At 39.6% G+C, this 14,746-nt stretch overlaps 1 protein-coding gene across 7 annotated transcripts in view; it reads right to left on the bottom strand.

The window, feature by feature from the left end:
- The window catches only part of LOC140186863 (non-muscle caldesmon-like), a 239,519-nt gene that overhangs the window by 182,336 nt on the left and 42,437 nt on the right, over positions 1–14,746 (bottom strand). The gene's annotated exons all lie outside the window — the stretch shown is intronic.

Raw genomic sequence — 14,746 nt, 5'->3', positions numbered from 1 at the left:
AGGATGTTATAACTACATCCCGACACCGAAGGGTGCTTTTATCATCTTCCTGTCACTTTGTTTCCGGTCTCTGGGCAGGCGGTGTCAGGAGACTGCTGGTTAGTGGTGGGCTGCTCACGGGCTGATAGTACATTCCAGCAATTCCAATGAGGACCTCGAACATGGGTTCCCAACGTTCAACCTCTCGAGTACCGTTCTCCGTCCAAATTTCTCAAGCATTCCTCTCACAGTTAGAGTCAAACTAGAGGCCAGAAATTTACATTTGTCTGTTATTTTTTTAGTTGAAATGCCTGGAAGATATTTACATAACTTTCCGGCAGAAAGTACAGTACTGTACAAAAATCTTAGGCACAAATATCTAGCTGGAGTGCCTAGGATGTTTGCACAGTACTGTACTAATTTTATGTATTGCACTATACTACTACCACAAGAAAAAAAAAATCTTGTCACATGTGAGTGATGATAAACCTGATTCTGATATGGGTCTCTATTATGGACTGAGTGGGAAGGGGGCAGGGAGAGGCGAGGGAATGGAAAGCACCAGAGAGAGATTCCAATAAAGCAATTGTCTGGAATCAAATGACCTTGCCTGGTGCCTCAGGACTGGGTGTGTCTGTACTCAGGAGGAGGGGCTTAGGAGAATCAATGACGCCTAACGGTGACTCCTTTGTTTGCATCTTCAGAAACAGCTCTATTTCCATCTTTAATATCTCTATTTTTTTTCCCTTTAAGTGTTCTTTTGAAGACCCTGACCTGGAGTTACATGCAGACTATGGTTCTTTGCGAGAATGGGACCCACTCTCAGGGTTTCGTGATTGGCTGTTATTCGGCACGCCAAGGGCACGGCCTAAGAGCTTTGCTCGCTTTTGGAGGTTTGAGATTTCATGAATCTAGAGGTGAGAGGGTTATCGGAGCTCGGTGTCCAGGCAGGAGATCGGTGTGTTGTGGGGGATGGAAGATCGAAAGGCTGATTTATACTTCTGCGTCAACTCGATGCTGTAGGTACGGCATCACTGCGAACCCTACGTAGAGGCTACGCGAATCCCTATGCCGTAGCTTGACGCGCACCTCTCCCAAAATGTAACTACGCGTTGCGGCAACGCAGAACGCAACAACTGTGATTGGTCTGCCTGGGAGCATCATATTTCCTCTTACGCTGCAATAGCTTCCCATTGGCCGACTGAAGGGCAGGGAAGGAAGTCTGGCTGCAATGTTTTCCATAAAGCTGTACAGACCTCCGAAGTTATGGAGGACACATTTCGCTTTTATGAAAAAAAGACACTCGCTTTAAACTTGTTTACCCCGAGAAAGACTACCATGACAATGAAGCCTTGCATGGGCAGGTGTGTGCGCATGCGCGATGTGCCCGAATTGCAGAGTGACGCAGACACATCAACGCACAAGTATAAATGTTTACAACGCACGTAGGCCACTTGCGTAGGTTACGGTGTTGAGTTGATGCACAAGTATAAATCAGGCTTAAGGCTGTGTGCCCAGAGATCCAACACCTTTGGGCACAGAGCTCGGAAAAAGCGACGTAACAGACTTTTAACATCGTAAACCAGTGAGCTGTTTGTTATGTCTCCTCTCTCTCTGTGAAACAGAGACACCTCTTTTTCCCTTATGAGGGGGGGGAGAGGGGGAGAGGGGGAGAGGGACTGTTCTATGTCGAATACCAGGTGAACGAGCAGTCTCTGGGGTACTGCAAGTCTGTGTCTTTACTGTTGCTGTGCTCACGCTTGAGTGCTAGTGCTGGGTGCCATTGCTTCGGGGGGGGGGGTGTGGAATCATTGCTTCACTGCTGCTTACATGTTTCGGGGAGGGGAGCTGGGGAGAGACTTTAGGGTTCTAATATTTAACTGTCATTCATTCTTTGAGGGCACCCCTCTGTTTTTCATGGATGGTTACGAAGAAAAAGCATTTCAGGATGTATATTGTATACATTTCTCTGACATTAAATGTACCTTTGAAACTCACACCACCCCTCCTGCCCCACTGTCCCACCGCCCCGGCACTCTTTCTTTGCCACCTGTCACACACTCCTCCTGCAGTGCTCCATCCTCACTATTCCCAACATTCTTTCAGATTTGAGAACACGCTGAACTAGCTGTCTGCTCCCGACTTTTGCATAGTACTGTACTTGAACATAAGATTTCAACTTACTGTTTTAGAAATTTCCATATTATGGAAAATTATATTCTTCATTCATGGAAACATAAACGTTTCAAGTTCAGGGAGGCCATTTGCAATGAAGGAAAACAATTCTAATTCCCTGCTCTCTCATCCCTTGGTGTAGTATTTTCTTTTACTTCAACTGATTAGCCAACTTGGACACACAAAATGCTGTACCTCAGCCACTTCTTGTATCAAGGTATTCCGTACTTTAGTAAAACTTACAGTATTTGTTCCTCTGCATTAACAGTAAAGGTTCTGTAAAAGAGATTATTTAATCAATTTCAGTTCTGTCCAAAACACAACTTTGGAAAATGAGACCTGCAACCTTTTTTGAACATTGCAGATTGGTTATTTTTCAGTCTTTGATAAAGTTTTTCATAAATTCTGTTTATGTTCATGTAAATGCCTGCAAGAAAATAAACCTCAAGGTAGTATATGGTGACATACATGTACTTTGATAATTAATTTACCTTGAAATTTGAATTTTGAACTTCTGAACACTGTCTGAGTCATCCTAGGTATAGGAACATTCCGTCTGTATTTGTAGTGAGATTGTCTAGTATTACAATGTACATTTCTTCTGACGAAAGCAAGGTTTGCTTAGATTAAAATGCCAGAGAATTATCCTTGAGCAAGTATTTTTTAAATAGACATCTTTCCTTTGAAGCATTGCTCTTTCATTGTGTCAATGATTCCCTTTATTTCTTGTGGGGTTAGTATTTTAATTAATAATAAGCTTCTAGATTACAATTAAGAGAACAGAAACCACCTACTTTTATATTATAATTTCAGAAAAATAGTGGTTAAATTTTATTCAATTAATCTATTATTTGTCCTCAAAGTCATTTATTGTATTGAGGTTACATACAGTACATGGGCACAATTTAAACAAAGTTTAATTTGTGTATTTAAAAATGATGGATATTAAATGTTAAAATCCTACATACAGGAATCTGCAAAAGATTGTTCATTTAAAACCATAAAGCTGCAGCAGACTCTCTAATCTGTAGTATGTTTGTGATTCTGTCCTTGCATCACAAACAGAAATAGAGCTTTGAAGTCTCGTTACTAACTAGTCCAAATATTTAGCAATTCTGTTCAGTTGTTTATCTACTACATAGCGCAGAAATTCATAACAATGCTATGATTTGTTTTTATTGCACAACCAGAACAACCAGATTTGAAGACTTTACTACAAGCAAATTTATGAAAATTTATGAGGAGGTGCATGCAGACAAAATGGCTGAATGTACCAAGACACCTTCATTTTAGCAAATGAGGAAGGTGTTAAGCACATGGCTTACTGATTCTCTTGGAGTGAGGAGGACTCACAGTAAAATTTATTCAGGTGGTTTTGAAGTGGATCTAAATAACTGCTCAGTGTGAAAGAGTTCAGTTATGGAGTTGTTAGATGGAGAAAGATAACTATTTGGAAATTGGAAAAGAATTAAAATGTGTACTTTATTTTTGCTTCAGATCCCAGATGGAAACTTAAAAGCCCAGAACAAGTCCCAATGAAGGGTCTTGGCCCAAAACCTTTCTACAGATACGGCCTGACTTGTTGAGTTCCTCCAGCATTTTATGTGCACCACTCTCGATTCCCAGCATCCGCGGAATCCTGTGTTTAAAGCTGACAATACTTACATGTAAAGCCTTATACCATTACCCTGGTAGAATACTTTGCTGCAGAAATTATTCTTTATCTTTTTTATTGATCTACAGATTAACATGGAAAAGAAACCATCCAAAGGAAAATAAGTAAAACATTCTCCCAGGAAATGCATTGTCTTGACTGGATACTGTCATAGTTAAACATTGACTGTTATAAATACACACACAGGTAAACAAGTCTCTCAGAAGGTTCTAGTGCACTTTCCCTAATCTGTACGTATTCCATTTGTTAACAATTGTAAGTAGTACATTATACACAAGCAGTGAGATCACCCTGACTTCTTGCTAATCAGAAAGAGTCCAACAGACATGCATAACGTGCTGGAAGCCGATTCAGGTTTTTTTTTAAGGTTTATTGCTTTTAATGATGTGGAAATGTCTCAATCTTTAGATATTTCAAAATGCTTGGTGGATTATATGATGATTGCATTGACAATGGAGTTGTTGTAAGGTCAAACTTCTATAATAGAATTAGAAATGTCATGGGAACAATATCCATATATGGCTGTATCCCATGTAAGAAAAAAAAGATTTGAGTGTCACTCATTACAACATGAATACTAATTTTTTCCAAAAGAATAGATTTTGAGAATTCCTGATGTTAATTAGAGCCTCATGTAATGGAAACATAGATCAAGAATTCAGACACTGAGAAGGGGAAAGTTTTGTACCAAATTCCTGAAGTATGCCCTGTGGAGAAAGAATTTGTAAAATCTACCATTTGTGTTTGTGAGAACTGTAATGCATTCCACAGAGTTTTAAAAGGCCACACAGAAGGTTTAGAACTATTTTCCCATTTATTTACTGTATGCAAATCATATTCCTCCTGCCTATCATGTCCATCCAGTGTATGGTCATGCATTCACATTCCAATCACAGATGCTATCTGCTGGTCAAAATATAGGTCTGTCTACATGTGTTCATTCTTGCCTAGATGTTCATCTGAGGAAACAGCGAGGTAGGACATTTAGGAGTCTCTTGATGATTTGAGATGGAAATGTGTAGGATGGAGATAAGGTGACTGAATTGAGATTAGGCAAATTTCCATAATGTGCGTGAGGTTCTCACTGAGCATCGTCATTGTGCTGATTTTCCACAAGTCCAAAAGTTTAAAGAACATGTATTATTGAAGTTTGTATACATTATATAATCTTAAAATTCATGTCCAAACAGGCAGCCACAAAGCAAGGAAACCCAAAAAAACTACATTAAAAAAGATGAGCAAACACCCAAAGTGCAGAGAAGGAAACAAACAAATCATGCAAACAATAAACGCAAGCAAATAGCGTTCTGAACTGAAGTCCACAGAGACAGTCCTGTCCATGGTCGCTTGGTTCAGAGCAGAGCAGTGCGCTGAACTGGCCCATTCCTCACCTTGGGCCTGACACCCTGACCTGCCAATCCTGCCCGGCTCTTAAATCATCCAGACATCAGTTTCTGTTGCTTCAGTGTGCTCTGGTACCTAGACCCTACTGCCTCGATTCAGCCTGGACCCAATCTTTACAATTTGACCTTGCACTTATACCATTAAAGCACTTATCAGTGCTAAGTGATGGAAGGTTATTGCATCCAGGATCAGGGCCTGAAATAAGATCAAGCCCACGGTGTTGGAAATGATTTCACCCATTAGCGAGTTTCGAGTCAGTAAATCCCTGCCTCGGTTGATTTTTCACCTACCCATGGAAAATGAAGCCATTGTGTGATTTTTAATTGGACAACACTGTGGCATGGCTAGTAGAGCTGTTGCTCATTGGCCCAGTGACTCAGTTCAAGTCTGACCTCTAGAACGGTCGTTATGAAGTTTGTATGTTCTCCCTGAGACTTGAGGACTCCTTTTAATCCCAGAGAATGTACAGATCTACAGCTTAATGAGTCACTGTCAGTTATGTTTATCTGAGTGGTAACAGAGTCATATAGTGTAGGAGGAGAGATTTCTCACTATGGAAAAATGGCAAGAAAAGCTTGCTGGAACTATCAATCAGAATTTGATTGTTCTATGACCTAATGGACCAAAGCAGCCTCCTGTTACGTGATAAGAAAATATGGATCCACTGGCCCATAATAATGTGGCTCTGCTCTGTATCTTTCATGGGAAAGATAGCAAGCAGATAATAATCTCAAGTCATAAGCGCAAGAGATTTTGTCAATGCTGGAAATCTTGAGCAACACCCAAGCTGCTGGAGGAACTTAGCAAGTCATTGCAGGGGAATATACAGTCTAAATTTTGGGCCAAGACCAGAAAATCTCACTTTACGGACTCTATCTTGTTACTTCATGTTCGTTATTTATTGATATTTGCACTTGCACAGTTTGTTGTTCATTGATCCTGTTTACAGTTACTATTTTATAGATTTGCTAAGTATACTCAGAGAAAAAGAACATCAGGGTTGTATGTGGTGACCCGTATGAACTCTCGTAATAAATTTTACTCTGAACTTTGAAACTCCAGGAGATCAGCTGTTTCTGAGATACTCAAACCACCCTGTCTGGCACCAAGAATCATTCCATGATCAAAGTAACTTAGATTGCATTTCTTCCCCATTTTGATGTTTGATCTGAACAACAACTAAACCTTTTGATCATGTCTGGGTGTTTTTAATGCTTTGAGTTGCTGTCACATACTTGGCTGATCAGATGTTTGCATTAATGAGAAATTGTATAGGTGTACCTTGTGGCCACTGAGTGTAGGGTTATAACCCCTGTTCAGTTTCAACTTGGTGAAACCAATGTTATGCTCATCTCAACTACTCTTTGAAGTGGTAAGTCAGTTTCAGCGGAGTTTTCTGAATAGAGGGCATACAGCACTTGACTGACGTAATGCATATGGGCCCTGAACTACAGCCCAGGAACCTTGGCAGTAGGTTATAATAGATTGGCACCGAGAAGGTTTCATACTCTCAATCCTACTTTTACATTCATCAACATTTCCTTTTATTATTTTTGAGTCACATTCAACACTACACCAAACAACAATACAAGCAGAATGGAACCAAAAATAACCCATTACCGAATATGAATTCCCATGTATGTCAATGCAGTAGTGTTGTGGAAATGGCAATAGTTGTACTTGGGGGGAAAAAAACTAATATACCATTTTATTGTGTCTGTGTGTGTTGTGACTGCCCTGGTCTCCAACAAAATCACAAAAAATGGAAAAGGTAATTACTCTGGCAATTAAACATTTGGCAGACACAGTGGCTGAGCAGCTCAGCTTTTATAAAATAAAGCAAAATTTAACAGATTACATTGATCAAGTCATTGTTAGTTGATCATGGCAATTTTACTATGGATTTAAATTTCGTAATAGACCTCTGGGATTCCGTCAGAAGCATCAAAAGCAGCATAGATTTGACTCACATTCAGAAAGAGAGCAAAAGCATTTTTAGTTTTTCTTTTGCCATGACATTGTCATTTAAAAACTTTGATCTTCAATTCAAGTAAGGGCAAGAAATGAGTCCAGTCTGGTTCCAGGCTGTCGATTCCTCCTTCAACCTGCTCTCAAAATATTGCTGCAGCAGATCACTGCTTGTTGCTTGGGCTAAGGGCACTATAAAGTATGCTTGTCTGAACTCTGCCGCTATTGTGTAATTTTACATTTACGAATACCACCACACCGTAGATAGGCCATTTGCAGCTTTACTTCATGAATCCCTCTGCAACATAATACATCAAAATTGAAACTTAACATACCGTGTACTGTATTACTGGCTTATATGTAGAATGTTCTCTCTGTCACACTTGTAAATACTTAAGAATTACAGGGCCTGTTGGCTGTTGTTTTTAGCACCCAAGAGCTGAAAGGTCAGAGAGAACAATACAGAAGATGATCTAGTAATTTCCGCAGACAAATCTCTCTAGCAAACTAATTGTTTTACCCCTGTAGAGCTCAATATCCAGGGAAAAACTCTATCATTTATTTATTGAGATACAGTGCAGAATAGGCCCTTCGAGCCCCACCACCCACAATGACCAATTAACCTACCAACCGGTATGTGTTTGGACTTTGGGAGGAAATCGGAGCTGCTGGAGGAAACCCACGCAGTCATGGGGAGAATGTTCAATCTCCTTACAGGCAGTGGCGGGAAATGAACCCGGGTCCCTGGTACTCTAAAGCGTTGTGCTAACCACTTCACTACCGTGCTGTTCCACCAACAGGAATCACATTGGATCTTTGGAAATCTCAAAAAAAAAAATTTGGGAGCTAGGACTCAATAGAAAATTCACTGGCTTGTGTCACAGTTTATACAAACACTTGTTTTAAATAATTATTAAAAATTAACAGAAGCTACCAAATTTATTAAATCCATTCTCATTAGAACAGAATCCTTTTCAAGAACACATTTCTAGTCGGTGACACTTTTATACTCCATGCATATGATTAATTTGTGTCTAGATTAGCTCCACCAATTCCGCAGGTGGCCCATTCTGGGTAGGAGGCTCCATAGAAGCATTTCAGTCCTTAAAGTTGACATAATCACTGGGCTACAAGAGCAGAGGGTATTACAAGATAACCAATCCAATCTTAAAAATAACACCTTAAATCAATTGCCAATGAGGAGATGTGCACCAGAAAATATGTTTGGCATTGAAATGTGTTTTTTTAAGAAAACAAAATTGACTTATTCATCTTCATGAAAATGATTGTATCAGCCACTGAAGGAAAAAGGCAATGTAAAACTGGAGTATAGTTCTCCTCTATCCAATTTTTTTTCCCATTGCTCTACAAGAAGGTTTAAAACTATAGCTGGGACAAAAAGACCCAAAAACTTTGTGGCCACAAAATAATGATTTGGATTTTTAAAAAAATTTCAGTTTAAGGTTTCCAATTTCCAGTATCTGGAAATGCGTTATGAAAGTCCCTGGGAAAACTCAGCAGTGAGTGATGATGAAAACATATCATGAGGTTACACTGGAACTCCCAAGCTATACACTGGTTGCTTTTTGAAAACTAGTGGATTTTACTTTTTCTGCTAAATTTCACCAAGTCTTCTCTAAATACTACAGATAAATCAGGAATTCTCTGATACCAGTACTTGATAACCACAACTGAATAAAAACAGGCCATTTAGTTTGGATTTGACTTTGATACAAATTTAATTTAATACTGATTTATTTCAGGTAATATTTTTAAGGAAGAACAAGATTTGTTGCCAAAGGTATTTTCTGATGTGAGTGCCCACACTGGCAATTGATTTAAGCTGTTAGCTTCAAGGAGAAATTAGATTTTCACCCTCATAACATCCATCTTTAGTCTATTTATTTCTTGCAGTTATTTTATGCTGAGTTTCATCTTTTCAATTCTACTGCAAAGGCGACAGTAGATCCACTTTGAAGACACAGTTAATGTTGTGCTCAAAAATGGATGTGAAATTCGTGAAGTATCTATCTCTTGGGTATAAAGTGTCTCCAATCTGTTGTGGGGAACACAGAGACCATTGTATTTGCTTATTATATAGGATATCAAATTTTTGAACTTGCATGACAGTACACACACTGAAAATCATTCTTACAAATTTAGCATGTTCTTTGAGTTTAAGCTTTATTTATTGTTCAGACTGTGGAAGTCACTGGTACTTATTTTACATCTCTAATTGTCACTGAGGGATACAGTTGAGCCAACCACAGTAGTACATCCAGATTCACATATGCACCTAAGCACGTAAAGATGGCAATTTGTCTTCTCTGTGAACCTTTTGGAGTTTTACAACAGCCCAGTTGCATCATTTTTATCATTACCAAGACTAAATAAACATACATTTAAAAATTGCTAATTATTTCATTTTAAATTGCCCAGATAACAAGGTGTGATTAGAATAGTCTCCAGATTAGTGGCTGCTGTCCATTAACTGAATCACTCGGTACCTGAGGTGTATTGATTGACATACTTCCACAAAGACTCTCTCGAGGGTGATCCTCTTCCAATTACATCCACAGTACTTTGAAAACAGCTTAATTACTCTTTACGCCTAGTCCTTACTGACCCATGGCATCAACTTTGTACGCAGCAGGATTCTATAATTGATGGATAGCCAGCTGTGCAGCTGTTGGCTGAGGAAGAAATGCCGGCATGGTCACAAGCAAAACCACTTCCCCCTTGTTAAATATTGCCAGGAGATCATTCATGCCTTGTAGGCAACTTCAAACTAATATCCCATTTCCAATGACAAGCCTTTTGGCACAGACTTAACAGCTTTAAGTTATGGAATAAGTTCTTACAACGTAGATTGATCTGAAGTTGGCAAGTATTTACATATAAACTTATATCTCTAGGAAAAGCTCTCATCTGGAAGATGGATGCCTCTGATTGTTAACTAAAAGCCTATCATATTTATTGTTCTTTAAGGTGAATAATTAAGTAGAAACTTTTGAATTACTTCATAGCTAATAGACAACAATTTGTCACTGTATGATATCTCAATGCTGGAAGATGGTTCTGACCATATGACAACGAGATGAAGTCTAGACCAAGCAAAGAGAAAGGAATGAGATATAGTGAGATTCACACCTTGTTACCTGAGTGAGGAGTATATATAGTGAAACTCCCAGGTTTAAGGGCCCAGATAAAAACAGTTAGCTTTTTGATAATCATATATTTGCAAGAGCATCCCTTGAAATTCATATTAACATCAAAGTTCAAAATAAACTTATTATCCAAGGACATACACGTCACCATACTGAGATGTTCTCTTGTGGGCATCCACAGTAAATACAAAGAAACACAATAAAATCAATAAGAAACTGCACATAACAGAGATGGACCAACTACCATTATGCAAAATGTGCAATGTAAAAAAAAATTAAACCTTAAATAAATAAATAAAGAACATGAACAGGAGAGTCCTTGAAATTGAGACTACAGCGTGGGGAATCAGTTCATTGTGGAGGTGAGTGAAGTTATCCACACTGGTTCAAGAGCCTGATGGTTGAGGGTTAATAACTGTTCCTGAACCCGGTCATGTGGGACCTGAGGCTCCTGTACCTCCTCCCTGATGGCAGCAGTAAGAGAGCATAGCCTGGATGGTGGGTGTCCTTGGTGGATGCTGCTTTCCTGTGACAGTGTTCCTTGCAGATATGCTCAAAGGTGCGGAGGGTTTTATCTGTAATGGACAAGGCTCTATCCACTATTTTTTGTTGACTTTTCTGTTCAAGGAAGTTTGGTGTTTCCTTAGCAGGCCAAGATGCAACCAATCTGCACATCCATAAGAGTTTGTCAAAGTTTTAGATAACATGCCGAATCTTTGCAAACTGCTAAGGAAGTAGAGGTTCTAGAGTGCCTTCTTTGTAATGGCACAAGTGCTGGACCCAGGACATATCCGCTCAAATTAAAGCTTTGACTCTCTCCACCTCTGATAAGGACTGGCTCCTGGACCTCTGGTTTTGTCCTCCTCCTGTAGTCAATAATCAGCTATTAAATTTTCGCAAACATTGCTGCCACAACAACACCCCTCACTCATTCAGCTAGCTTTTCGGTCTCCCTCCTATATGCTGATTCATCAATAGTAGGACCAAATTCGGATCTTCGGATAGAGGTTGGTGTCACACGTAATAAGGTAGCCACCTTATTAGGTACCTCCTGTAGCTAATAAAGTGGCTACTGAGTGTAAGTTCATGGTCACCTGCTGTAGCCCATCCACTTTAAGATTCGACGTATTGTGTACTTAGAGATGTTCTTCTGCACACCACAGTTGTAACATGTGGTAATCCGAGTTATTGTCACTTTTCTGTCTAGCCATTCCCCTCTGATGTTTCTTATTAACAAAGTACTTTTGCTCACAGAACCTGACCATGTCTCCATGCTTTTATCCGCTGAGTTGCTGCCACATGATTGGCTGATCAGATATCTGCATTAATGACCAGGTGTACTTAATAAAGTGGCCACTGAGTGTATCTGAAGAACTAACATTTTACTGACTTGTACATTCTCATTTTATACACAATCATAGGCTGTAGACGCTGTTTGCTCAACCAGCATTTATCATTCATTAGCTTTGAACCCATAGTCAGTGTCACCGCTCTATATCTGGTCAAATATTGTAGAGACAGTATAAAGGGAGCAGATTTCCTTCTTGAAAGGGCATTACAGAACTAAATGTGATGTTACACCAGGCTGTTGTCATGTGGTTGCCACTAAAAATACTTCTTCTCAAAAATATCTTATGTAGTTAATTAATTTGTACTTAAATTCTATTTTGGGACGTTATGTAGAAGTTGTACAAGACATTGGTGAGGCCTAATTTGGAGTACTGTGTGCAGTTTTGGTCGCCTACCTATGGGAAAGATGTACACAAGGCCAAAAGAGTAGAGAGAAAATTTACAAGGATGTTGCCGGTTCTGGATGACCTGAGTTATAAGGAAAGGTTGAATAGGTTAGGACTAGATTCTTTAGAATGCAGAAGACTGAGAGGAGATTTGATAGAGGTTTACAAAATTATGAGGGGTATAGATAGGGTAAATGCAAGGAAGCTTTTTCCACTGAGATTGGGTGGACTACAACCAGACATCATGCGTCAAGGATGAAAGGTGAGAAGTTTAAGGGAAACATGAGGGGGGACTTTTTCCCCCACTTAGAGGCTCATGAGTGTGTGGAACGAGCTGCCAGCACAAGTGGTGAATGCGAGCTCAATTTCAACATTTAAGAGAAGTTTGGATAGGTACATGGATAGTAGGGATATGGAGGGCTATGGTCCCAGTGCAGGTTGATGGGAGTAGGCAGTTTTTCCATGGTTTCAGCATGGACTAGATCAGTCAAAAGGGACTACTTCTGTGCTGTACTTCTCTATGGCTGAATATGTCCACTTAGACCTCTGCATAACAACTCCAGTAACAGAACCAGGATGCTGAGAGTCTGGTTTCACTCTCAGCCCTCCTGCCCTGCACTAATACATTTCTCAGGACTATAAAAGAAATGAATTTGTAACTCTACTATTGTGCTTGGTCTTTCAAACAAATTTGCTGGACAAGTATGCTGCAAAAGATCTGGCACGGCAGATCTTTAGGCAAAGAAAGTAAAATGCCGATGATAGAGGTACGTGGGACTTTGTAAACAAAATGTCAAACACCACTTTAAATATCGTGCATCTGCATTGGAGCTTTTTTTTTCCATAAATGTACGTCTGTGCTGTCACAAAGGGGAAGCAATGATGTTTATTTTCCCCAGCCAGATATATATTTAGCACTCTGCATGCTACTTCTCCAGTTAAAGGCAACATTTCCTAACTTCATAAGCACAGATCCAGCTCAATAATAAGGAACACAGTGGAATTTGGATAACCACGTAGCTGGTACACACGTAGACTTTATCCAAATATGGAATTCTCTATGCCATTCCCATTTACGCACATTATAGAGTGGTTTAGGGACTGGCTTATTTGCATCAAGTGGGGAAATTCATCAACGAGCATGTTTTCAAGAATTTAATATATATGCTTTGTTGGTGCAAGTACCAATGTTTATCTTGACTCATCTGAAAATAGAATTGAGCAGTGAGAACATCTCTAAAGGCCAATGACTGGAAAAAAATGGCACCCATCATTAAGAATCCGCATCACCCTAGACATGTTCTCTTATTAACACCAACAGAGAGTGTGAAGACACACACTCAATATTTTAGGAACTGCTTCTTCCCCTCCACCATCAGCTTTCTGAACAAAGAATGAATCAGCTTACAAACACTACCTCACTATATTTTGCTTCTTTTTGCAGTACTTATTCCATTTATGTTCTTATTTCTAATGTAATTTATAATTTATGCATCACACTGTAATGCTGACGTAAAACAACAAATTCCATGGCATATCAGTGATATCAAACCCAATTCTGAATTCATTTTATTCACATTTTTTTTAATATTTGGGGATACAGCATGGAACAGACTCTTCTTGCCCAAGGAGCCACACTGCTTGCAGCCTAACTAGTTAACACTGGCATATTCACACGGCAATTTACAATGACCAGTTAAGACCTACTGGTTAGTAGGTTTTTCGACTGTGGGAGGGAACTGGAGCACCTGGGGTGAACCGCACAGGTTTCCAGGGAGAGCGTACAAACCCCTTGCAGACGGTGCCAGAATCGAGCTCTGAACTCCAGAACGCCCGAGCTGTAATAACATTGCGCTAACCACTACACTACTGTGGTGCCTTGCTTCGGCTCAAACAGCAAAGGTTTTAGGGAAGTTGCTCAGGGTTATCAGTGGGTGAACCATAGGCTGTAGATGATATTCAGGTCCGGATAATAGCATTTCCATCCAACAGCTGCAGAGTGGTTTCACAAACTCACACTGCGGGCAGGAACCAAGGCCATTAGTAAAAGGTGAATGGTGTGAACAGACACCACTCGGCACTCTCCCCCACAATACCATACATACAATCAATTGAAAACAAAAACAGTTGGGAAAATAACCTTTAGTTATTTCACATGCATTGGATCAACAGACACAAATTGCATGAATGTTTATCCATCCCCAAGTGCACACACAAATCAAATTGATCTGAATACCAAACGAGCAGTAATGTGAAGCAACAACCATGTATTAGCACAATGATTCATGCACTTCTTCACACAGCATTACTACAGAATTAGGTCATTATTTTCATTTAAAGAATGAGTTAGGAAAACTAGTGTTCCAAGCCCAGCATTTCTTGGTAAATGACCTCTCGTTTATCATGATTACACTGGACACTCAAGCACTGAAATCTGGCCCACTAAGTACTCTTGCATGAATCCCCACATTAAGGAATTCACAATTACAACAGGTTTAATATAGAAAGAAGCCAGCAAAGTGGTTTTACTTTCACCGTTATACAGAAGACTTACTTGAGGAAGAACTCATCTTGTAAATTCTGAACAGCCCATCTTACACCTTATGGATAAAATGCTAAGTTTGGCTCCAAAGTGTTGGCTG

The sequence above is a fragment of the Mobula birostris genome, chromosome 23 (assembly GCF_030028105.1).
Source record: "Mobula birostris isolate sMobBir1 chromosome 23, sMobBir1.hap1, whole genome shotgun sequence".
In the NCBI taxonomy this organism is placed as follows: Eukaryota; Metazoa; Chordata; class Chondrichthyes; order Myliobatiformes; family Myliobatidae; genus Mobula; species Mobula birostris.
The sequence above is the reverse complement of the archived record's forward strand: the minus strand, read 5'-3'. Positions and strand labels throughout refer to the sequence as shown.